The sequence below is a fragment of the Panulirus ornatus genome, chromosome 2, assembly GCF_036320965.1.
Source record: "Panulirus ornatus isolate Po-2019 chromosome 2, ASM3632096v1, whole genome shotgun sequence".
NCBI lineage: Eukaryota > Metazoa > Arthropoda > Malacostraca > Decapoda > Palinuridae > Panulirus > Panulirus ornatus.
The window spans coordinates 26,491,394-26,503,828 of NC_092225.1; the positions used below are offsets into that span (position 1 = coordinate 26,491,394).

At 42.1% G+C, this 12,435-nt stretch overlaps 1 long non-coding RNA gene across 1 annotated transcript in view; it reads right to left on the reverse strand.

Moving 5' to 3' along the window:
- LOC139754669 (uncharacterized) overlaps positions 1-12,160 on the reverse strand; it is a 28,251-nt gene extending 16,091 nt beyond the window's left edge. Inside the window, exon 1 of the long non-coding RNA XR_011713920.1 lies at positions 11,771-12,160. This is a non-coding gene — a long non-coding RNA (uncharacterized lncRNA). The remainder of the gene's footprint in view (positions 1-11,770) is intronic.
- Between the last annotated feature and the right edge of the window lie 275 nt (positions 12,161-12,435).

Sequence of the window (12,435 nt, forward strand, 5' to 3'; positions counted from 1 at the left end):
ATATATATATACACACTAGCCTCAGCCATGTACCCGCTATATCAACCAACACCTAGGGGTGGATGAACATGTAGGTTGACTGTGGACAGACTGCTGAAACCAGGAGTCGAAAACTAAGCGCTCGACCTTGGGCGGCCCAGGGAAGCGTCGCTATCAATAACGCTAACCGTTACACCGCGGAGTTGTTCAAACAACTGATAGACTTGACTCCGTGTATTGAATTTGTATTCTTTATTTGTCTTGATCAGAGGCCGGAGCGCGTGTGAGCTCGTGCTGCACGCCGCAGTCCTTGTGTGACTTAGAGCCGTGGGGTGTGTTCGACTCACGATTACAATGGAAGTGTATATAATTCCTGACATACGTATAATCACATATTTCTATTCAGTGGAGGTTGCATGTTGTATGCGTGCTATGCTGATTCTACGAAATGGAAAGGAAGTACTTATTCACTCTCTCTCTCTCTCTCTCTCTCTCTCTCTCTCTCTCTCTCTCTCTCTCTCTCTCTCGGCAGGGAGGGGGAAACAGTAGGTAAATTCTGATACAATTTTTTCTATCTTTTATTGATCATAATTAGTTCATTGCCGTTATATATATATATATATATATATATATATATATATATATATATATATATATATATATGTGTGTGTGTGTGTGTGTGTGTGTGTGTGTGTGTGTGTGTGTGTGTGTGTTCGCCTAAACAACAACACAAGATTAAGATGACTTACGATATACCACACGACAACATTTCATGTATAACCCTCTTTCTTGAATTACTTTTTGTGATTGTTTCGACCCCGGATTACCTACCTGTCTTGTACAAGTTTTCCGAGTATTGCCTTTCCACGGATAATCATTCTCTCGTTCTAACATAACTAAGCAAAGTTAGTCAAAAGCAATTCTACCAAGCAGTTAGTCACCTCCATCAAAACATTATGTATTGGAAATCATTAAGTTTGCAAAACTTTCCCCATCTTAACCTGACCAAACTACCCAACATAAACACATTCCATCCAGCCACATCATTATTCAGTCTAATTCATCTTTGACGACAACGCACAGATATCGTAAACATATTGAAATTACAATGGGCCACAGTTGTACATCATCTTTAACGATAACGTAAAGATATCGTAAACATACCGACAGCATACAGTAAATACCGTAAACATATCGAAAGTATATAGTGAATACCGCATACATATCAGAAGTGTATAGTAAATATCGTAAACATATCGAAAGTATACAGTAAACGTAAAAATACCGGAAGTATATAGTAAATATCGTAAACATATCGCAAGTATATAGAAAATACAGCAAACATATAAGAAGTATCTAGTAAATATCGTAAACATATCGAAAGTATATAGTAAATACCGAAAACATATCGAAAGTATATATTAAAACCGTAAATATATCGAAAGTATATAATAAATATCATGGGCCACAGTTGTAAAACGTATATAACTTTACCTCTAACCTATCATGCTCCATGCACAGAACTGAAGACAAAAAAAATATAGTAATGAAAACTGGTTAGTTGCAGTCCGAAGTTCAAGGGCACCCGGTAGTGTGCCTTGTACGAGCTTTTCTATTTCCGTTACAAAAAAAACACTACAGCGTCAAAGCTTGACACTGCATTCTGACAATATACAACACTTGATCTGTTTCGCCAAACACGACACTCACTCGCACTCTTTAATCTGTGTATACAAATATTGGTGAGTCACACAAGCAGCGAATGCACAATGACATCATCAAAAAGTACGCGTTGCCGCTAGAAACAACAACCAAAAATCCATTACAGGGATGACCTTCAAGCAACTTCCCGATAAAAATGGATACTTTATGGCTTTAACCTGGGAGGGGAGGGGATGAAGAAACATCATGAAAGTAATAATTATGTACCGAATGTACCCGTCCGGAGATGCAGCCTCAATGGTAGACCGAGCCCAAGGATATTCAAGGACACATGTTTTGGTAAGGCAAGGTACATTTTTCAATACTCATTTTACACACACACACACACACACATATATATATATATATATATATATATATATATATATATATATATTTCTTTTAAACTATTCGCCATTTCCCGCGTTAGCGAGGTAGCGTTAGGAACAGAGGACTGGGCCTTTTTTGGAATATCCTCACCTGGCCCCCTCTGTTCCTTCTTTTGGGAAATTATATACATATAAACTTGCTAACAGATATATTTCACAGCACCAAAGTAACTTGTTTACCTGACCAGTTAGTTACTAGACGCGAAACACAGAGACGATAACATGAAAACGTCTGTAAAATTATCAGTAATTACCGACAAATAATTAAATCCCTCATCATTCTAGGCTTAGACATTAGCGTAAACGTTATTATGCTGGGTCCGTCCTGAGACTGAACAGCAGTAATTCCTATGTGGGTCCAGGTGCATGACTGACAGCGTGAGAGACTGCCAGCTGCTACCGAGAAACTGCGCTGTCCTTCCCTCCCCCAGCCCAGCGCGGTGCAGCGCACGGAGCATGACGCAAAACGCACCACCACACAATTGCAACTCGAGACCATCACCTCCGCCATGAGAACGCATCACGACCTTAGTTAATCGGCTTCACAATCCAGGATGTTCCGCGCAAGTCAACGACCGACGCGGGCCTGATGCCTGCCTGCTGAACTCAAACGTTTGAAGTTTTGTAGTGAATAGTGAAAGATCGACGGAAGACTCGAACGTTTGAAAGCTACACCACAGCCAATCACACAGAACGCCTCGTGTTCTTCCCTATTATGGTATGGTATTCGTTGGAGAGCCAGTGTCTTCCAGCAACGTTTGCTGATAGTCTTGTTCCCCGAGACGCATCATCACAAACCACAGTTTCATTTCCATGTGATACGTGAGTAATGCATCATTTACAAGGAAACAAAGGCTCTATATCAATCAAATCTTCTAATATTGTTCTGACGATATTGTTCTGACGCTCAACAAAGGAACGATACTTTGTTCTCTGAGGAAGATAATGAAATTCCAACCAGACCAAATGTAAAAATGGCACCTGTACACCACATATGACAAAACACTTGTACCCAGAGAGGACAAGCCCCTGTACAACAGAGAAGACAAAGCCTTGTACATCATAAAAGACAAGCCCTTGTACACCAGTGATGACAAGCCCCTGTAAACCAGAAAAGACAAAACCCAGTACACCAGAGAAGACAAGCCCTTGTACACCACTGACGACAAGCCCCTGCAAACCAGAAAAGACAAAACCCAGTACACCAGAGAAGACAAGCCCTTGTAAAACACAGACAAGTCCCTGTAAACAACAGCAAACAAACCCCTGTACACGACAGAAGACACGCACCTGTGTACCGTCCCCACAGGAGACGAGCGTGCCACATTCAAGAATCATTGTCTGTTGACAATTACTGAGAAACACGACACGACCACCATCGCTCCTGCAAAGATGATATGTTGCAAGATACCATCAAACGAGGCAGGCGAAACTATTAATGGCTCTCCCCAATGAAAGTTGTTGTTTCGTAGTAAAATTAGCTCTTTCCGGTGCGTAAAACCGCTAGATTAGAAGATGCCGCACGAGAATTAACAGCTTCCACTAGTCCCTCAGGTACAAAAAAAAAAAAAAAAGAAAAAAACATAGAAATGGGCGAAGAGTTTATGCTCAAGAACACACGAATAAGGTGATAATCGTGATAACTACACAACGCCTTCATCTCCAGTCTATACGCGAACGAAATACCCGACTTGAGCGATAAAGATTACCGGAATGTACGAAGCCTGACTCATCGACGCTTTGTCAACAAACAAGCGTCTTGATTCAACCAGCGAAAAAAAAAAAAAAAAAAAAAAAAAAAAAAAAACGCATTGGGTAAAAATACCTCTTACGTATGCGTGCCTAATTAACCAAGCCGCGATGTTTACACTTAAGCCACTTCGGCCTCTACTGACCAAAGCAGCCACCGAAATCTGGGGATCGAGATGAGCCGCCACCCAACTTCCTATTTTCAGTGTTGCCAACACGGCATGCGGGAGGGAGGGAGGGTCGTGGCCACCTCGGAGGAAAGGAAATAAACAGGAAAAGTATTCGGGAAAGAATATGAGCGAAATCTATCTCAAATCCGCAGGTGTTTATAGACCAGACTCGTAAAGGTAGAAAAAGCTACATGAAGATAGGAAATTTCATTGGTGTTTCTGTAAAAAAAAAATTCTGTGAGTGATCTGTAACAATTTGCTTCTGAAGATGTGCTGAAATACAAGAAAGAGCTTAAGCAAATTTTACTGCTTTGATTTTTCCTTCGTGGTTTACAAATTCATCTTAGACTGCCATATGTCTGCTTCGTGATTACGCCATATATATATATATATATATATATATATATATATATATATATATATATATATATATATATATATATATATTTTTTTTTTTTTTTTTATACTTTGTCGCTGTCTCCCGCGTTTGCGAGGTAGCGCAAGGAAACAGACGAAAGAAATGGCCCAACCCCCCCATACACATGTATATACATACGTCCACACACGCAAATATACATACCTACACAGCTTTCCATGGTTTACCCCAGACGCTTCACATGCCTTGATTCAATCCACTGACAGCACGTCAACCCCGGTATACCACATCGCTCCAATTCACTCTATTCCTTGCCCTCCTTTCACCCTCCTGCATGTTCAGGCCCCGATCACACAAAATCTTTTTCACTCCATCTTTCCACCTCCAATTTGGTCTCCCTCTTCTCCTTGCTCCCTCCACCTCCGACACATATATCCTCTTGGTCAATCTTTCCTCACTCATCCTCTCCATGTGCCCAAACCACTTCAAAACACCCTCTTCTGCTCTCTCAACCACGCTCTTTTTATTTCCACACATCTCTCTTACCCTTACGTTACTCACTCGATCAAACCACCTCACACCACACATTGTCCTCAAACATCTCATTTCCAGCACATCCATCCTCCTGCGCACAACTCTATCCATAGCCCACGCCTCGCAACCATACAACATTGTTGGAACCACTATTCCTTCAAACATACCCATTTTTGCTTTCCGAGATAATGTTCTCGACTTCCACACATTCTTCAAGGCCACCAGAATTTTCGCCCCCTCCCCCACCCTATGATCCACTTCCGCTTCCATGGTTCCATCCGCTGCCAGATCCACTCCCAGATATCTAAAACACTTCACTTCCTCCAGTTTTTCTCTATTCAAACTCACCTCCCAATTGACTTGACCCTCAACCCTACTGTACCTAATAACCTTGCTCTTATTCACATTTACTCTTAACTTTCTTCTTCCACACACTTTACCAAACTCAGTCACCTGAGGATAGGGGAGAAAGAATACTTCCCACGTATTCCCTGCGTGTCGTAGAAGGCGACTAAAAAGGGAGGGAGCGGGGGGGCTGGAAATCCTCCCCTCGTTTTTTTTGTTTTTTTAATTTTCCAAAAAGAAGGAACAGAGAAGGGGGCCAGGTGAGGATGTTACCTCGGGGGCCCGATCCTCTGTTCTTGGCGCTACCTTGCTAGCGCGGGAAATGGCGAAGTTTGAAAGAAAGAAATATACATATATTTATCCAAACACAAACCTATATCTTTAAACTACACAGATTCAATTTCCCTTCTGTATGTCTTTAGACAACAAATGATATCATTAAAAACTGAAGTCTAGAATAATTTTACACCCCCAGAGTGTCTGATGTTGAAAACAAGCCATCAAGGGAAACACTGCCGCCCTCTTTCAGGAGTGCTGGAGCGATACCGAGAACCATCTTACATCCTCTGTGTCAATGGGTTAAATATGGCCCGATTCAGCACGTCGTCCCCCGTATACCACATCAATCTACTTCAAGCACTTCGGCACTTCTGACACACAGACCTCAGTCAAGAAACACATAGCCCTACTCAGTCAGCCAGTTTTTGCTCATCATTTCCTTACTTCCAAACCAATTCACTACATCCTAGTCAGCCTTCTCACAATCATACTGCGTTTGCCACCAAATCTCTCTCTCTCTCTCTCTCTCTCTCTCTCTCTCTCTCTCTCTCTCTCTCTCTCTCTCTCTCTCTCTCTCTCTCTCTCTTACCCCGTCATTCCTTGGATGATAACCCGCTTTCATATATTATCTTCAGTCATTTAACATCCAACACGTCCACCCTCTTCCATTCGTCTGCATTCGGGGCGCCAAGACTCTACACCCATACGTCACTGTCGCGACTATCTCACACCACATCAGACAGACAGTGACTTGCAATATACATTCCACACTCCTCTGCATCCAGCACCTTCTGCCTTTCCCCCCTCACCCACTCACTCACTTCATCCCTCAAGGCTCCAGGTCCACTTCCAGATCTTGAAAGCACTTGCACTTCCTCCCCATTCAGACTCACTCTCAAACCATCCTGTCTCCTTTTCCTGGTGCACCTCACTACCTTACTCCTGTTCGCACTGACTCGTATTTTCATACACGCCCAAACTTTCTTTTATTGGGAACGCTGTGTGTGTGTGTGTGTGTGTGTGTGTGTGTGTGTGTGTGTGTGTGTGTGTGTGTGTGAATACTGCACGAAGTCACAGAGATGCGCATGATCTACGTATCTGCTGAAAACCACAAGGAAAACTGAAACACGATAACTCTGAGTGCACTTTCAAGTAATCAAATCGTCTGGCGACGACATTCCACGAAAGTGAATTCGGATATTTTTACCGTGGTCATGAACATATATATATATATATATATATATATATATATATATATATATATATATATATATATATATCCCTGGGGATAGGGGATTAAGAATACTTCCCACGTATTCCCTGCGTGTCGTAGAAGGCGACTAAAAGGGGAGGGAGCGGGGGGCTGGAAATCCTCCCCTCTCGTTTTTTTTTTTTTTTTCCAAAAGAAGGAACAGAGGGGGCCAGGTGAGGATATTCCGAAAAAGGCCCAGTCCTCTGTTCTTAACGCTACCTCGCTAATGCGGGAAATGGCGAATAGTTTGAAAAAAAAAAAAAATATATATATATATATATATATATATATATATATATATATATATATATATATATTCCTATGAGTCCAAGGGGAAAATGAAACACGAAAAGTTCCCAAGTGCACTTTCGTGTAATAATCACATCATCAGGGGAGACACAAGAGAGACATATAAGTAAGTTGACATTCATCGAAGAGACGAAGCTAGGACGCCATTTGGTAAACATGTGACTGTCCAAAACATATATACGATTTCCTTTTAACATTTTTTTATTCTTATAAAACATTATTTTCTTATATTCTGTTCTTTTTGGCCCATTACCTTTCCTCCAAGGTCTGGCCTCGATGAAGATCTCTGCCAGTGACTGAAGCATGCCATGAATGAACTACACGACTCAAGATGTATTTCACAGAGTGCACTCATTCTGACAACACATCCTCATCCAATTCTGAATTTTCAATTTACTCTCTTACATGTCTCACTAGTCAGTTATTCAGTGGCTGTATTAAGCAGCAGGTGTCTGAAAAATGCGTATGTGCTGTGGATTCTCGAGAACGTCCGAGATCAGGATGGGAGGGGACGAACACTCGCCGTTCCTCTCTCCTCGCACACCCGTCAACAATTTCCAGTTCTGGGAACTATTACAGTGGCCCGACGTCACATGGGGACGGAAATGACTATTCCATCACCCAGCTCGTGCCAGGGTTGGAGGCATCCGCGAGCCAATATAGTTTATAAACATAATGGTAACTAAGCAGTCGTGGCACGCGTACCATGTCTTGCCAACACATGCTGCACATGCCAACTAGTCAAGCGCTTGGCACTTGGAGCAAACATTCGGTCCAATACAAACACACATTTACCGAATCCGACTCCATACAATCGGAAACGCTGGGGGGTTAATTCTGTGGTCACTTGAGTTATCTTACCACTGGGAAAGGCAAAAAAATGGTCAGGTATCACCAGCCAAGTAACCAAAAAGGCATTAGCCTTCACGAGGTTGGGTCGGGGAGCAACAAAAGAGATCCGACGACCGGCGCAGTGCGGCTATACATACAATTACATGATATTAACGCCTTTGTTCCCGATAATGTTATCGCATCGGTACGCCGTATAATGAATCAAAGCCCTCTGTAAAAGCTTCTTCAATCTGACTACATGAGGGATTTGACGGTCAGCGATCAATTTGGTTGGACCCCCACATCACATGATCGTTTTGATCTGTGGGGAGGACTTAACGTTATCTCTCCTCAAATAGAGCAATACTGCCGTCAACGCGCTATCACGATCGTTCCATAAATGAAGCACTGACCGCTGATATGATTACATGTTTACCACATAATTTCATGGCTTTTTCGTCTCCCATCTCGGGCGTGATCCAACTCCTGTCTGGAATCTTTACTTTCCCTTGACGGCTACACGTGAATATCTGGGTTTTAAAAGTTTGGCGTTCTTAAATAACCAAGTCTATGGTACTCTCTGTTACCGTGGGTTAATCCTTTACGCAATACCTCGTCTTGGGCTGCAACATGGCAGTAAGACTAGAGGTATGCAGGGAGGCAGATCAGATAATCTGTATACACCTTCAGCGTGTTGACTGCAATATCGTTTTCTATCAAGCAAGCGATCACGGCCTTAAATCTCTTGGCGTTCCCAGCAGTTGCGCTAACCGCCTAAAACCCTGAGCACACCTTATGAATGAACGACCTCGGATGCTTTCTCAGGCAACGGATGACTGTGAAGAATTCCCCCAAGGTGCATGTATCACATGTACCATCTTCGCTTTGGGGTCTAAGAGAGCCTTGAGTGCCATTAACCACCTTGCCTTGTAGACGTGGGATTGTACGATGGAATGACGTGATTTGATGTTAAATTTTTTAAACGGGTTGCCTACCGTCAGGCAATAAATTCTATTTGGGTTAAGTGATGGCCTTGATCAAACAAAACTCAAAGACAGTTTCTTCTCTGCTGATATTGCAGGTTTACATCTAAATCAAGTCCCATCATAAAAATGAGTTCTAGTAGTAGATATTCATAAATAGGTATGTAACACCATAGCAATACGCTAAGCAATTCTATCCATTTTCAGTTTGAGCCAATGAGAAAATTAAGAAAACATATCGTGCTTGTGAACAAACTTACAATATGTCTGACAATCATCTACATAATTGCTCTCTTCAGTATAAGCATTAACTGTACATCTCTTACTGGATTACTAAGATTCACCCCTTCCCCAACTTTTTTTTTTTTACGCTAGGTAAAGTTCAGTACCCTCACATAGCCTTAAAAAAAAAAAAAGAGGAGGTGGGGGACGGATCTTCAGGTGATTCCTCTTGTATGATCTTAGGATTCCTCCTAATCTACTTTTGATTGCTGCTGTTACTCGAGAGCGAATCTTCATGCGTTCACGTCAAGAATTCTATGCACCGGTGTATCTATCCCGTCACAAACTGGGGTTCCCTGTCTGCTAAGTCATTCCTCTGATGGTTGTTTTCGCTATAACGAACCAGCAGGTTCTGCCCAGTCATCATAATCACGCTGGTTTTCCCAATCACTATAATCAGTTATGAAACCAATTGGCAATTCTATTAATATCTTATACGAAAAAAAAAAGTGGAAAATTCTCCGTGTACCGGTATGTGAAACATTACGAAATACTGACAGAACTTCAAACACAGTGTACAGCTATCTACGCAATGCACTTGATGTGTCAGCTACAGGTGATGAGGTCTAGTATGACATCAGAGGAGTGACGGAAAGGCTAAGTCCCCGAAAGAAGTTTGGAGACAATGTTGACCCTTTCAAACTATCGTTACGTAAGGCATAACTCGAATACAATCGGCGAAAATTTTCCAGACATTCGTAAAAGGTTTATGAATATCTGTGGCATCTACCAAAGAATACCAATGCTTCCGTTCAAGTATCACAATGTCTGGTAAGTTTTATGAAGCTTTAACTTTTCTAAGTGGGAAGCTCCAGTCACGGATATAAGTCCATATCAAAGCCGGGTATCAACTGAAATATAGAGAGGTTAATGAAAGAGAAGGGGAGGTATCTACTTTACGATTTCTTGGAGCTAGTGAAAAATCTCTCTTAAAACGTGTCACGTCATAATTACTGGGAAAGACATGAGGGGGGGTAGGGAGTTCCAAAGCTTCGAGGTGCAGGGAAAGACACAATCATCAAGGCGGCCCACCCTTGGGTTACAACGGCCCCACACAAGTAATCATGAGACGCAGCAGTTTGCCAATTATTGCGTGGTTTAGCTAGTGGTGGAGGCACACTAGCACCCTGCTCTCGAGAGCATAAACCAAAGTAATAACTACAGAAGGAGGAAAGTGAACTAACAATGCGTGGGGCGGGCGGGTCAAGTTTTGAAGTTAGCCTGGGAGAGTTTATAAGTCAGACTGCTTTCGACTTCACTCTGTCACGTAAGGATGAAGAGTCATTGTTTTTCATTTGTAATACCAAACATATACCATCACGTTCAGTTACCCATTTCATTGCAACACACCACGAGTGACATCCATCTGGAAGTACGCTGATTTTTCAACAATTAAAGCTACAGGGAAACCAATACCATGAACTACATCCAGTGATTGACAATGGGCACCACCATGACTGACTGCAGTCCAAACACTTATGAAATGTTCACAGCGGAATCATCTAAGATTTAAACAACACGTGAATGCACTACAACAGACAAATGAATAAACAGAAACTGTGAGTGCATAATAATCATTACCATGGCAACAATGGCTTTGACACTTACATTTAACAAAGATAAGCAGTACATGCAACATACGTTACGCAACTTTGCAGGTAAAAACCAGGGACCTGAATCACTCTATCCACTACCATCCGATATACAAGAGGTACCAAACAGTCATAACCATTTCTTTTCTTTTTTTCTAATTCTAGATTTACCCTTTCCATTCGCTACAAATCATCAAGCAGTAAATAATAACAAGGAAGAAATCAAGCATTCTCTTCCAATCATAAGTCCTAAATTTCCTCGTCCCATGCCGTGTCAGTGCCAACACATTCTACATGTGGATACTTTCATTTTTGTTTATACAATAATTACATCATCAGGATTAAGAATATTGACAGGGTCGATTCACACAGGTCAAACATCACTGTGTGAGCCACGCCTTTCAGAGGTAATGCTTCAAACTGACTTGGGTTCCTGAGTGGTCAAAAATATCTTGAAAAGTCCGGTTGTTTTAAAGTAGACAACTTTACCGAAGAACCAGGACAATAATATTTCATAGGAGCTCAAGTTACAAGTTATCAGCATGAAACGTCTTTATTCATAGCTTCACATTACGTCAGAACATTACTATTGAGGAAGAATGAAGGTATGGCACATAAAACCATGTCCACATCCTCTCACATAACTTTGCCCAAGGCATTCCAGCACCTAAATACCTACAAGATCATTTTCCATCTGATTCTTCACTCCTAACAACTGTGTGCATAATATCCAGAATATCTTTCTAGGGATAAATCAATCATCTACTGAGCTCATCAAGACCTGTCAATATATCATGGACCCGTGAACAACCTGGCTTTCTCTTTCCATTAACACTCCTTGCATTATATATTTATGATCCCTGTGGTAGTGATGACAAGGTATACTGCATACCTGTCATATGTAAATGAACGAGAGTAACCCGGGGATCTGCCATAGCATCAGCCCTTATTACACATCCCCACACCACACACACCCCGGCCTTCTTGCCACCTCCTTACCTCCCATTGGCCAGGCTCAGGACAGAGTTCCGCACCTCCTCTGACGCCCAGACATCTTCAGGTCACGACGATCACCAGACTCATGCCCAGAAGGGAGATTTCCGGTCCTCTTCATCCACTTCCTCCTAGCCCAACACTGTCAAGTCTTGTTTCACTACGCGCAACTTATCAGTCACTTGTTTTCCCCAAATCCCACAGTATTCACTCTTCTCCCGCCTTTTCAGGTGCTACCATCTGATCAATTGTGAGCTGAAAACATCGTACTCGTTACTGCCAGTAACACTAGTCCGTCGCACCGCCTGGTAATTTAATGAGGAAAGACACTAGTCATATAATCTCCCATGGCGAGTGTCAACACCCTCCAGCCATGGCGGCCATCCTGGCGTAACTGAAAGCATTGTTTCGCTCCCGCCAACATGAGGCTAACTGACAACTCGCCGCTAGATGGTGCCACGTATGGTTTTATCACTCTCGAATTGTATTCATTTCATCAACGTTGTCGTTCTCCATTTTCGTCCGAAATTGCGTAATATGTCAGTGAGTACAAGAATAGTTGAGAAGGTGTTTTTAAAATCAGAATAAAATCCTAATAAAACTCACACTTCGAAACCACGGGTGCCGGTTATTGTTGTCATACTTTGCCAGAAATTAAATTGTTGCAAGAA